Source organism: Argentina anserina, chromosome 2, assembly GCF_933775445.1.
Source record: "Argentina anserina chromosome 2, drPotAnse1.1, whole genome shotgun sequence".
NCBI lineage: Eukaryota > Viridiplantae > Streptophyta > Magnoliopsida > Rosales > Rosaceae > Argentina > Argentina anserina.
Genome location: NC_065873.1, coordinates 6701559 through 6717175, shown reverse-complemented (window position 1 = coordinate 6717175; position 15617 = coordinate 6701559).

The following is a 15617-nucleotide window of genomic DNA, read 5'->3' as shown; positions in this document are numbered from 1 at the left end:
GGACTCAATGACTTTGAACTGGACTGTATGACTTATTCTATTGGATTTCTTACGAACAATATTTGAACATATACTCCTCACTTGCCTAATTTGGACATTTATTGATTGAGTTATCGATACAGAAAGTTGACGGACTTTGACACTATTATTTGAATGACAATTGCTACTTTGGACAAAGACTTTCCTTATTATGAGAGAAATGACTACTAACTAATATTATCTAATTACTTTTAATTTAAAGTACATTTACTTTATTTGCACATTTACTTTCAAGTTTATCAACTTGTTTATTTCATGCATACATTAAGTTATTGATAAGTATTTATATCTTGGTGTAAGATTATATATATTTTTAGTATTTAAATATTGTCTTAATTACTAAACTTTGTGATATTTGATTGACGTTATTGAGTTGGAGGTGTGAAGCCGGGTGATTAGTACTACCCTGTGCTTAAGTGAATTGCTGGTAAAATTGTTTTGTGTTTTGTGAGTTAGCCTTGGGCCCTAATCCCTACAGATAGTGCATTATTATACTCATAGGAAAATTGACATTGAGTATACATACTTTGGTGTTGGCCTCGTTATGCTGAGGTTTATCCGTGTTTTGGGTAAACGTGAAAACTAACATGTGACTTTGTGATTAATTACCAGTTTTCTTGAAAATTCACACAATTGATTGAATATATTGATGCTAATATGTATATCTATACGCATAAATAAGAATTCGTGTGAGAAAATACACCTGGTTCTTGGTACATTTTATAAGAATGCATTATGTATTTACTGGGTCAGTGTTACTTATGATGCTACACAATCTTATTTTCAGGTATTGAGTAGATGCTTGGGAAATGGGACGAATCTACTAGATAAAATGATGGTTTTTCTTCACTTATTATTTCAACACAATAAATGTGAGACTCGTGTATCTTTGCTAAATTTCAGTATTTCTAAATCCGCTGTATTGTAAAATAACTATGATTTTGTTTCCTAATAAAAGTATTATTCAGACATATATTTGTATCAGTTCTATTGAGGAAATTTTATTGGTTTTAAGGTCACACCTCTAAATCGGGAACCATATTTCCATATAATAGTGGTCTCAAATTTGGGGGCGTGACATATTGGTATCAGAGCATTCGCTCTCTTAAGTTTTTGTTTTAAAAATAAATCTAAAAATATATATTTTCAAAAACTTTTCAAGAACGGGGATGGTTATGTATTTAGAGAAGTTGCATATAAGTTCTCACTTATAATTTGTTGCATCTTGAAGTTTTGTGCTTGATTTGAATCGAATTATTTCGAAATTAGAGTTGATTTGTCTAACTAACAATGACGATTTGAGAGTATGGATCATCGGTTCGTAGAAGCACTACAAAGTGATTTTCAATTCGGTAATGAGTATTTGGAACTAGATGCTAATGCTAGGCAATTGACCTATAATATGTGTGTTTATATTTCCCTAAACAATCCTAGTATCAACCTAGATGATAAGCACTACATGGTAACTATGTATGTTAATCAAGGAATTAATCTTTTCATGAAAGGTACATATAGTGCTCAAGCTCATACACTATTTGATATTGGTACATCTAATTTGTTTGTGTCTGTTGCATTTGTCACAACATTAGGCTTAACGCCAACTGAACAAGATATGTTTCTAATCGTTTCGACACTGTTAGAGAAATCTATCATCTTAACCAAAGTTTGCAAATCATGTCCTATACATGTTTTTGATATAAAATTTCTCATATGACCTTATAGTGTTTTAAATTTGAGGCGTTGTGACATAATTCTAAGATTCGATTGGCTGAGCAAATATCATGCCCTTGTAGATTGTCATGGGAAAACTATCACTTTTTCCATACCTTGCCAACCTATTCGAAAAATCTATTTGTGATTTTCCAAGAAAATCAACTCCTCCCAAATTTCTTGCCAATGTTGAACCGAAGAATTTTGAACCTTCAATAGACCAAATTCCTGTGGTGAACTCTTATAAATATGTTTCCAAGAAATCACTCATTTACCACCAAGTCAAGAAAATGAATTCAGCATTGACCTAATACCCTAAGCTAGTCCAATTTATGTGTCACCCTATAGAATGGCACCGAAGGAATTAGATGAGTTACAAAAGTAAATCAATGAGTTGCTCGATCTTGGATTTATTCGGCGTAGTTCTTCTAGCTGGGGAGCACCTGTGTTGTTCGTGAAGAAGAAAGATGGATCCCTCCGTCTATGCATCAACTACCGACAACTAAACAAGGTGACTACCAATAAAGTACCCATTGCCGCGAACTGATGATTTATTTGGTCAACTACGAGGAGCTCGAGTATTCTAAAAAATCGACTTACGCTCTGGGTACCACCAACTTCTTGTCAAAAAGGATGATATCTTTAAAACATCATTCATCAAGGCAATATGAGTGGTTAGTAATACCCTTTGGGTTAATCAATGCACCAGCCATATTCATAGACTTGATGGAGTTTTTAGTTTATTTTTGGATACGTTTATTATCGTCTTAATCGATGATATTTTGATTTATTCCAAAAATGAAGCAGACCACACACAACAGTTGGAGACTACCTTACAAGTGTTGAGAGAACACAAGCTATATGCAAATTTTGAGAAGTGCGATTTTTGGCAACACAAAGTGCAATTCTTGGGCCACGTTGTCTCTCAAAATGGAATAGCAATAGACCCTGCAAAGATTGAAGCTGTGTTGGAATAGAAAGCTCATACCACTCTAACTGAAGTACGAAGTTTTCTTGGCCTTGCTGGATATTATCGGAGGGTCATTGAACGCTTTTCAAAAATTGCTCTTCCATTGACAAGGTTGACTTGAAAGAATGTGAAGTATATTTGGGACGCCAACTGTGAAAAGCATTTCAGAATCTAAAGGAAAGGCTGACGACAACACCAATCCTCACCATTCCATAAAGTGGGATTCCTTTTGTCATATATAGCGACGCATCACATCAAGGACTCGGTTGCGTTATCATGCAAAATGAGAAGGTGGTAGCTTATGCATCTCGACAATTGAAAGTGCATGAGAAGAACTATCAAACCCATGATCTTGAGCTAGCAGTTGTGGTTTTTGCTTTGAAGGTTTGGAGGCATTATTTGTACAGGGAGTGGTTTGAACTATTCTCTGACCACAAAAGTTAAAGTATATTTTCTCCTAGAAGGATTTAAACATGCGGCAAAGAAGATGGATTGAGCTTATCAAGGACTATGACTTCACATTGCAATACCATCCCGGTAAAGCAAATGTAATGGCTGACGCTTTAAGATAAAAACCCCGAAGTCACCTAGCTACAATTAAAAGAGAGGATTAGAGCATGTTAAGAACTCTAATTAAGTACAATAATCCTTCAACGAATATGAATGAGATGTTTCTTGGAAACTTAGTGGTGCAACCCTCAATAATAAGCGAAATCATTCAAGCACAACGAGAAGATGAAGGGCTCGTGGAATATGTTCGAGGAATGAAAGAGAAGCACCCTGAAGACAGGAGCACACATACGGAAGAAGGGATGCGTTTTAGAGGGAGGCTTTGCGTGCCAAATGCTGCATCATTAAAGGATGATATAATGCAAGAAGCATATCATTCAAAATTCACAATCCACCCAGGAGGAAGAAAGATGTATAAAGACCTACAAAAGAACTATTGGTGGAACAACATGAAGAGAGACATTGCCAACTATGTCTCTAGGTGTCTTAGATGCCAACTTGTGAAGGCGGAGCACGTGCAAAAGGGAGGATTATTACAACCTCTCAAAATTCCAGAATGGAAGTGGGAGCACATCACGATGAACTTTGTTACTGGATTGCCAAGGACGCAAAGAGGCAACCATGCAATCACCTTACAAAATCTGCCCATTTCTTACCAATAAAGGTAACAGATTCCATCAACGTCTTAAGTAAGCTATCTCTAAGAGAAGTAATACGTCTGCATGGAGTTCTTGTATCGATAGTGTCAAATCGTAATGCCCGAATCAACTCAAGATTTCGATTATCTTACAAAGTGCAATGGAGATGAAGTTAGACATGAGCACTGCATTTCATCTTCAAACTGAAACAGTCAATCAAGTGATGGAGGATATGCTTAGGTCTTGCATTTTGGAGGGTGCTAGGAGGATCACCTATATTTGATCGAGTTTGCTTACAACAACAGTTATCACTCAGGCATAGGGATGGTGCCTTTTAAAGCACTCTATGGGAGACCATGCCGTACCCCAATATGTTGGGCTGAAGTAGGCGAAGCCATTCTTCCCGGACCTGATGTAGTTAAGCATTTTGCGGAGGTCGTTGTTTCAATTAAGGAGCACTTGAAACCTGCACATAGTCGACAAAAGACCTATGCCGATCGACATAGGAGGAATGTAGAGTTTCATGTCGGAGATCGTGTCTTGTTGAAATTCTCACCCATGCGAGGCGTTGTCCATTTTGGAAAAAAGATTGCCAAGTTGTCACCGCAGTTTATTGAACCTTTCCAAATTATAGAAAGAGTTAGTGATTTAGCCTATCGAATAGATCTACCACAACATTTATCCAACATGCATAACATTTTTCATGTATCTATGTTATGGGAATACAAGCTAGACAATTCCCATGTTATAGACTATAGTACCATAGAACTCGCGGAGGATGTCACATATGACGAAGCACATGTTCGCACATTAGGCAAGGAAGTAAGAAAGGTCTGTACTAAGGAAATTCCAATGTTGAAGATACAATGGAATCAACATGATGAAAACGAGGCTTCATGGGAGTTAGAATTAGAAATCAGAAAGAAACACCCACATTTGTTTATAGAACAACTGGAACAAGATACGTAAAATTCGAAGACGGGATTTCTTTTAAGGTGGGTAGACTATAATACCCCGAAATTTAGTATTTACTATTTAGTACTCTAAGGTTATATTAACTTAGAATTAATTCAATTTTTCTTATAATATTTCTCTTTAGAAACCAATGATGCTAAGGTACATACTTTCAAAGATAGTAAATTTCTTTTTTTAAGTATTAGACCACGATTTGAATACGTTAGTTTATATTCTTGCGCATACTCGATACTTTATAGTCGAGTTTAAGACTAATACTAATAGTAGTATCTTTTATGCATTATATTAGTGTTAGATAGTGCAAGTATATTGAAAACCTTATGAAAAGAATATACTAAATTCCTTTACTTTTTAGAATAACACATATAAATGTGTTTGTTATATCTATATATATATATATATATAATCCTTATGCCAATATGTTTTGAACCTAGCTTATTTATTTTTATGTTTTACCCCATCACACTATTTTTTTTCTTTACCAACAACCACACTAACTAGATAGGTCATCACTCAATATTAATTATTGAGAATGGTAGATGAGAATTGAATTTTTGTGTTCCTTCTTGGCCTATTTATAGTTATGAGCTGCCTCAAGTTTTCTTCACACTTCAAAATCAGAAATCATGCAAGTCTAGAGTTCCCTTAGTTGATAGAAAACTCAACCATCCAATGTTTCTCAAGCTAAAATTCTAGCCTTCACTCTTTCTCTCTTAAACAAGTTTCTTCTTTACTAAAGTAATCAAACTTTAGATCCACATCAAAACCTTCCTTTCACCCCTAAAACTTTAAGGTAAGTACATCTTACATCCCTATAATCTTTTGCCTTTGAAGATTTATCAAAGTGCATAGCTAAGGATAAAATGGAAAAAATCTTGTTTTGGTAAGAGTTATATTTTTCGTATTTTATAACATTTGATTTTGTCCAAGGTAACAATAGCATTATATTCTTCATGAAAAATACTTTAATTTAGGCTTTTGTATCACTCAAAAATATTTAGAAATGGAGAAGTTATGGCTCATTAAAGTTAGAGTTAATAAACTCACTAAAAATCTTTTGTAGCACTCACAACATTAAAAACTCATATCTCACTCATTTTTTAACCATTTTCCACAACCTTTATATCAAATTAAATTATAAGACCTCTACTTTTAATCTGGAAAGTTTCATAAGAAATGATAAAAACTTTGTTACAAGTAGAATATGTAGACATCTAAGATGATAACTTGATGATCGGTTTCTGCACTTCTACTGTGTTTGAACTTTCTGGACTCAATGACTTTGAACTGGACTGTATGACTTATCTTATTGGATTTCTTACGAAAATTCCTTGAACATAGACTCCTCACTTACCTAATTTGGACGTTTATTGATTGAATTATCGATATGGAAAGTTGATGGACTTTAACACTATTATTTGAATGACAAGTGCTAATGTTGACAAAGACTTTTTTTATTATGGGAGAAATGACTACTAACTACACCTGGTTCTTGATACATTTTACTTGGTTGTTCATATTTGAATTTCTCATTAGCCAAATTTAATATAAGAATGTATTATGTACTTACTGGGTCTGTGTTACTCATAATGCTACACAATCTTATTTTCAAGTAATGAGTAGAAGCTTGGGGAATGGGATGAATCTACTAAATAAAATGATAGTTTTTCTTCACTTATTATTTGAAGACAATAAATGCGAGACTCATGTATCTTCGCTAAATTTCAGTATTTCTAAATTATCTGTATTATAAAATAACTCTAATTTTGTTTCCTAAAAAAAGTATTATTCAAACATATATTTCTATCAATTTTATTGGTTTTCAGGTCACACCTCTAATTCGGAAACCATATTTCCATATAATAGTGGTCTCAGATTTGGGGCTGTGACATTTGCTCTTGTAAGAGAGCCATGCTATCACAATGAATGCAAATAGCCATAACAGGATTTGGCTACAATGGAATACCCTCTAGGAAGTTTTTGAGTCATTCCGCCTCTTCGGCAGCTTTATCTAAGGCAACAAACTCAGCTTCCATAGTTGAACGTGTATTCATAGTTTGCTTCGATGATTTCCAAGAAACAGCTGCCCCTCAAGTGTAAATACATAACCACTTGTAGACCTACTTTCCAAATGATTAGAAATCTAATTAGCATCACAATACCCTTCTAATACAGGAGTGTCACAATCCCGAAATTTAAATAATAAAAATTTGAATTCGAAGCCATGAAAACTCTAAAATAATCTCAAATATATTGAAATGATCTTATAGTAACAATGTATCAAAACTCAGTTCATAGTACGACTCAGTCGAGTTGAATAATACATAACCAGTTTATAACTCAACTATTATAACAAATGGAAAGTATTCCCTTTGACAAATAGAAAAAATAAACTTCGACAATCTTCAGAGTAAGCCCTCCAATTCTGCTAATCCACACATGCAGAACTATTCCCTACACCATCGAATAGGTGCACCGGAATTGTAAACACAAATCCGGTAAGCTTTGTAGTTCGTATGAGTAAAACAACAGTATAACACACATCGTATACAAAAGAAAATACTTATGACATTTAAAAATAAATGTACTCATAAGATTTTGGACGGCCCATTTGGTCGTCTAATAATATCTAAAAATAGTGTACTCATGAGATATTCGGCAACCCATCTGTTTACCCAAATTAGATTTAAAATACGGGTACTCATCAGACCCAAGTACTCATCTGTTACCCTTCATGTAGTACGCCGACAGTTACTGGGCAACACATCTGTTACCCAATATCACACAACAACATGGGTACTCATGAGACCCAGACAACCCATATGTTACCCCTCATGCAGTACACCGGCAGATAGACTACACTTTAACTGAATCGTATCCGACACCAGGCCAAGGCTTGGTTCCGATTACTGCCAACAACGTCCGAAGACCAGAAAACGTTTTAACAAGACTCAATGAATAAACCGCGTACAATATAACAATCAACACATGTTTATTGTAATACAACCAAGTGACTCTTACTCAATAAAATAAATATAGTTGCCACAATCTGAACTCATTTGGAAATAAAATCGTAATAGTATATAATATAGCAACCCATATATATATATATCGTATTTACCATTTTATACACATACACAACCCATTATATTATATACATATCATAGTTCAATCTTTTTAAGAAACGTAAATAGGAGTCGCCGCCAAGGGTAGACTCGTCATAGTGAGATTTACTCACATTCACCATAGTCCATAATCATTAAAACCTTTTTTAAATCATTTATTAAAATAATGTTTCACTTACCCATGAACCGTAGATAATCAAGTTCACGTAATTTAAATCAAAAAATATTTTTAGAATACTTTTTTTAAACTAGTGATGCAACGACTATGTGAACAACTCAAACTAAATTCAATAATTATAACACTACTTCAATCATGATGATCATTGTGAGGTTTACTCACCTTATTTTCTGCATGCAACTTCCACGACACCGAAAACGATTCCCTCACTCCTTTCGTCAGTCACCTAATAACATGATAAAATGCTTAGAAAACGATATGTAAAATCTCAGGTGACGATTTCATTATAACTAAACATTGTTCATAAAACACTGTTCATGACACGCAATTCATAAACCACTGTTCACAATCACTTTAAAACCTAGGATTTCTTTTCTTTGATTCTCCTAGCACAAAATGATTTGGGTTAAATATTTTAGAGGGTTTGTAGTATGGAAGGAGACCTTCAAAATGGGACAAGAATCTCACCGATTGGTGGCCGGAGGAGGGAGATCCGACGAGGTGAAGTTCGGCGAAATGTGCACTTTCGGGAGAACTTCCGAGCATCACCGCTCCCAAACGGCGGCGAGATGGCGGGTGGCACTGCCACCAATCGACAAGGCACGTAGAATGGGACCAACTTTCGAATGGGACCGGTGCGCCGCTCTATGGTGGCCGGACGACAGAGATCCGGCGGCCCAAAGTTGGTCACTCGGGAGGACAAATCTGGCTTTTTTAAGTGAACAGTACCCATGCACAATAACGATCCGAATTTCTAATTTTTCTCCCCATTTTTTTCTTTATTTCCCATATTATACTATTTTCTAAAAATGTCCAAATTCCTTTTGATTTGTAACTTCTTCATACGAACTCCGCTTTAGGCGTTCCGCGTGTCCACAAATTCGTATTGACAAACTCTACGACTTTCATGAATGAAGTTTATTGAGATTCCTAATGGATAAAAAGTCAACTCTTGACTCGTCACGGTAACGTTTATGTGTCTAAATCGATCGAACACTTTCGTTTTCTCCCTCGTACAATATAATCGGATCACCACCAATTTAAATATATCCTAAGAATAATTAGTATATAATTATAAATTTCCGGGATATTACATTCCACCCCCTTAAAGAAATTTCGTCCCGAAATTTAAGCGCACTACTCAGCCACTAATTCTTAACTTCTTCCCAAAACTTCGATTCCCTTTATGATACCTCCACGAGGCGATCACAACTCACTTTTCTTCTATCATGGTATTATATAACTTCATCATGTCTGAAATTAAATTTAACTATAAGCATAATAACACCCCTAAAGGAGAACCACAACTCAAACATCCAAGATCAAATGCAAAACAAGATGCTCCGCAGAACAAGACCCTTAAGAAATAAGGTGAATCTAGAAATAACTTCACTATTCAACCAAATTCCAACAGGTCATAACACACATTGAGTGCAAAGATGTACAACCTTAGCATAGGCACATAGCATACCACATGTATCTGAACCTGCTAGATAATGAAATTGGTATACTAAATTTCCAACCTTGCTCCCGCAGAATCCAGCGTACCCTCGATGTCAACCTTGCTTCCTACCCACTCCCACCACTCCACTATAAGTGAGCCCTCAACTAAATGGTCACAAGGCGCCACTCTAATAGTCTTCTCTTAAGGGCAAGATAAGTTCAAAGGAACATATTGCACAGTAAGGCATTTAGGAGACAAGTTAGACATCATTGTCTTGAATGTCACCAACTTTCGAAAAAGTTCAACGAACCTTACATGTGACTTCTCTTCTCTGACAGATCTCACAATGCTATTGAAGAATGAGGTTTCGAGGTTAAGTGGTCTCCCACATCAACACTACATAATCTATTTTTAATTGTGTTGCTATCAAGTCTTAGAAACTGAAATTCCAAGTCTCTCAGACCATTTTACCGTTCAACTAGTCCATACCTCCAACTTCTTCCAAATAGACCAACTATCACATGTCCTAACATTAATAGCCACATGTGAGCCACCCAAGTTAGCATGCTTGTAATGGAACTCAACCATCGATAGATGATCCTCCTGAAATCTAATGATGTTCTCAGCATAGAGATATCAACATACCCTTTTTTCTAATTCACCAATCCCTTGTGATTAACGGGCTATACTCACGTCATGAGCTAAGTCCTACCACTAAGCATGGTCGGAAACTCTCGACATCTAACATGAGTCAAATCAATGATTAACACATGCCTACTACTTACATCACAAACAGTGGTTTTCAAAGAAATCGTACTTTATCCATAACAGTACCTTCATGACTTCACCACAATGCATTGCTAGAACCACCAACCTACCCTACTTTCCAATCAACAAAACAATCTCCTTTCATGATCCTCTCATTATAAAGTCACAAAAGTTGTCGTGCATAATGCCCACACAAACACCTTATTCACAAAGGCAACACGATAAGAATCCTAACTCAATGAGTCCACTGCCACAACAGAACACCACCTTGTGATAAGAGCACAAAGTGTGACGTTCTTAATGTATACATGCCTTATTCTTATGCTTTGTTACTTCTTATTTAGTTGTTTTACGTTCGTATTTGTCATTTGTGTATTTTAGTATAGTTATGCTGAATTTGGAAGATTTGATGATGAAATTGTGCTAAGTGTTAGAAATTCTTATTGGGCTATGATTCCTTATTCGACTATGACTCTAAATGTATACATGCCTTATTCTTATGCTTTGTTACTTCTTATTTAGTTGTTTTACGTTCGTATTTGTCATTTGTGTATTTTAGTAGAGTTATGCTGAATTTGGAAGATTTGATGATGAAATTGTGCTAAGTGTTAGAAATTCTTATTGGGCTATGATTCCTTATTCGACTAGGACTCTACTTTCCTATTCCTTAATCGTCAATTTCTTTTCAGGAAAGACAAATCATATTTGGACAAGGAGTAGTGATGCCGTGATGCATTCCTAGTGAGACAAGGAAGCCGTGTCCGAGTTGATAAGGAGAGAAAAGCCCGGCCTAGCTATTTCCTAGTTGAAGAAGGAGAGATGCCGTGCAGCCCCTATGTGTTTCCCTATTGGATTTGGTTTTCTACATCAAGTTGGATTTGGAGTACATGAATCAAAGTCCACATCAAAGAAGATTTCAGCTTCCCAATCTGATTCTATCTCCTAATTGGGACAGCAAGGCTATGTTTTTGACTCCTATATATAGAGGCACATCCTTATTGTTCAAGCATCATCAACCTTGCGCACATACTAGCCAAAGCCAAAGTTCTACCGAATTTTATACTCACCCTTCCAAGAAATCCTAAAACGGATTCCCTCATTCTCCACCATCATCCTACGCCTTCAAGCATGATTGTGAAGAGGTTCTATCCCCTTAGAAGTCACGGCTACACCTTTTAGGATCGATTGATTGATAAAGTGTAACTATGATTCTCTCTATGTTTATTTCAGTTTTGGTTTTCTTGTTCTTGGTTGTGTATGCGATTTGGATATTGTAACCTTGTTTCGATTTTGTCTATGAAATAGCTACTTGATTCAATTTATATAAAGTTGCGATTTCATGGTTTGGTTTTGTGATTTTTGGTTTTTGCCGTGACATGTTCTTGAGTGATTTCGATATCTATGTGTTATGTATGCGATTGTAGCATGATACTTAGGTTGTTGGATTAAAGACTTATGCTATGAACATGTTTATTCTTTTCTATATGATTTTTGAAATTTCATGATTGAGGGTTAAGTAGGTGACATACTTAATGAATTCGATATGCATGGCTTTGGAGTTGTATGATAAGATGAACATGTTAGATTTCGATGAAGCCGATTGGCAAGACTTGAATGTGTTAAGTGTCTATGCATATAGGTTACTGATTTGGAACTTAATTGCATGATCCAACCTTAGTTGTTTAAGATTGTATCTTGGCATGATTCTAAAAGGAGAACTAGAACTTGTTTTCGGTTTCTTTGTATGAATTGTTTTGGTGATGTATTGTGTGTTGGTTGGTTGATCACATGCATATATTAGTTTAAGTTTTATTTTTTGTTTTGATACAGATCCTATATCAAACTCTTATATATCTTTATGAATTCGTTGTTAAATGTATGTAATTCTATGCCCTGGTTGGATCCCCGGTTTGTGAACGATACCCTCTTATTTTATACTACTTACGATGCTTACATGGTTAAATATTGATGTCGAGTAATCGAACCGATCACCTTGAACTAAGAATTACTTTCGAACAGTTCACCAGAGAATTAACCAACACACACACAAGGCAGTAGAAAACCTCTACCGCCATCACAAGAGAGATGATCCACGCACCCTACCACCCTCACCAATTCTTACAGTTGGAAATCAATTACAACTACATGTTTCTATGAGTGGTATGCGACAATTTACAGAACAAACAAAGAAGATATTTATCTCCCGATAGTGGAACATGAAAATTAAGTAGACTTTACAGCACAAATCCCAACACGACCACAACTGAGACATACCCTACCCCCTGGTTCATGCTGCCTCAAAGGCATGACACATAGCCCCACACAAACGCCTCAGTGGCACCATCTAAAGTATTGGTTTCCCCACAATTGTAGTACTAATAAGTTCAGTAACCACTTCAATAGAAACATGATATTCGGTCCATCATCTCTTCCAGACTCACCCAAAATTATCGATGCACTACCACTCTAAACAATTTTTTCTTTACTTTCATCAATAACCCCTAATGGCCACCTAATTATTTTGAGAAGTCAAATGCTACTGCTCAATTGCCAAAACATTTGGTCAAAATAACTGCTCTGCAAGCAGCAATTAAAGGATCACTCCTTTATCGTAAAATTAAGCCCTTGTTGAACTCTTGAGTTAACATCTCCTTATCCAAAATCAACCTGATGCATGGAGAGAACAGAGCCTCCAAGTCTCCAACACTAAACACCACTTGTACTTGGAAGAAGAATTTGGTCCTGAACCGCTCCTTTACCAAAGTTAGAAAGTGCTCGTCACAAAAATTTCGTTCAAACACTACTAAGCTAAGGTCATCTCATTCCTTATCTTAAATAGAATTACTTCACAACCACTGCGTCTCAATTAGATTAGTGGCATAGCTACGATCCAATTCTCAACACCAGATAAATGATTAATTTCACGACAGATTATCGTTCTCAATTAAATGCTCATCTAGCAAATAATTAAATCATGACGCCATAAATGTAATTTCCCTAACACCTTAGATTTCTTGGTCAGACAAGAACAATGAGTAACATTAATTGTCTATGGCCCAACCAAAACAAGTTGACGCAACGGCGACATAATGTGAATCTCAACTCAATAATTGTATCACCACATTAAGGATGTATCACACACAATACCACTACATTACCAATAATGTTAGAAATGCTTGTCACGAAAATTTTCGTTAAACAACCTTAAACCTATGGTCTTCACATACCTTACCTTGAAAACAATACTTCAACCTCATTGGGCCTCAACTTGGATTAGTTGCATAACTAAAATCAAGTGCTCAACTTTGGAACACTCAATGTCCCTCAATGCAGGATCAACGCTCTCCATCAAGACTTCTTGATAGGTCTCTACCCTGATGGAAATCTATCTACTCAGATAAATCTTAGAGAATACCGTAGCCCCTCAAATCTGATTGAACAAGTCATCAATCCTAGGCAAAGGATACTTATTCTTGATGGTCACCTTATTCAATTCCCTATAGTCCACACACAACTGCAGGGAACTTTTTTTTTTCACCAACAACACCAGCGCACCCAAGGGTGAGACACTAGGTCTAATGAACCCTTGGTCCAATAGCTCATATATCTGCACTTTCAACTCTTTAAACTCGTTCTGCCCCATCCTATAAGGTGACTTCAACACAGGTGTTGTACCGGGTACAACATCAATGTAGAAATCAACAACTCTCGGAGTAGATAAACCTGGTATCTCCTGAAATACCTCACTATACTCAGATACCACAACAATGTTTGCGACAGCTACTTCCTGATCCACAGACTCCATATGTGCCAAGACTCTTGCTTTCATGGCATTATCTGACTTGAAGAAACGATAACGAAAACTGGCTCCCGGGGACTATGGAAAAACACTACCATGTCAAAGCAATCGATCAGGCATGTTGTGGCCTCAACCAATCAATTCCTAAGATCTCATCATAGGTGTGGTCCGGAATCACTATCAAGGAAGCAGAGAATTTTCTACCCCCAATCACAATAGGACAAGCCTTGCATATTGTCTCAAGCTCGAGAGATACTCCAAGAGGTGAAGTGACACATAAAGAGCTTCTAAGAGAAGTAGGAATCAACCTAACACCTCCACTACCAAACTAGCAATAAAAGAGTGTGATGCTCCCGTATCAAACAGTACTCTAGCAAGGTAGTCAAAAATAGATAAGTTACTTTCCACTCCTGTGTCCCGTGATTCACCAAGATATTAGAGGGAAGATGAATCATCGAAATATTATCACAACACTTCTATTTAGAGGACCAAACCTTAAGGTGTAGCTCTTAACACTCTTGCGTACCCAGTGACATATCAATACTGAAAAGCATGTGATGGGGATCCGATGCAATCGGGCCATCTCTCTTGGATGATATTGATAAATCATCAAATAAGCAACCTATGCTCTGATACCAACTGTCATAACCCCGAAATTTCGAATGATAAAAATTGAAATCGAAGCCATGAAAACTCTAAAACAATCTCAAATACAGTGAAATCATCTTATAGTAACAGTGTATCGAAATTGAGTTTATAGTACGACTCAGTTGACTTTATTAATACATAACCAGTTTGCAATTCAAGCATTATAACAAATGGAAATGTAAAATTCTCTCAATCCTCACCACAAATAGAAGAAATAAACTTCAACAATCTTCAGAGTAAGCCCTCTAATTCTGCTAATCCACACTTGCAGAACTATCCCCTACACCATCGAGTAAGTGCACCGGGATTATAAACACAAACCCAGTAAGCTTTGCCGCTCGTATGAGTAAACCAACAGTATAACACATATCTTATAAAAAAGAAAATACTGATAACATTTAAAGATAAATGTACTCCAATAATATCTGAAAATATGTATACTCATGAGACATTGGGTAACCCATCCGTTTACCCAAATTACATTTAAAATACGGATACTCCTGAGACCCATGTACTCATCTGTTACCCCTAATACAGTACGCCGACAAATATTGGACAACCCATCTATTACCCAATATCACACAAAAACATGGGTACTCATGAGACCCAGGCAACCCATCTGTTACCCCTCATTCAGTACATCGGCAGCAGACTAGAACTCTAACTTAATCGTATCTGACACCCGGTCAAGGCTTGGTTCCGATTATTTCCAACAACGTCCGAAGATCAGAAAACATTTTAACCAGACTCAATGAATAAACCGCGTACAATATAAAAATCAACACATGTTTATTGTACTACAACCAAGCGACT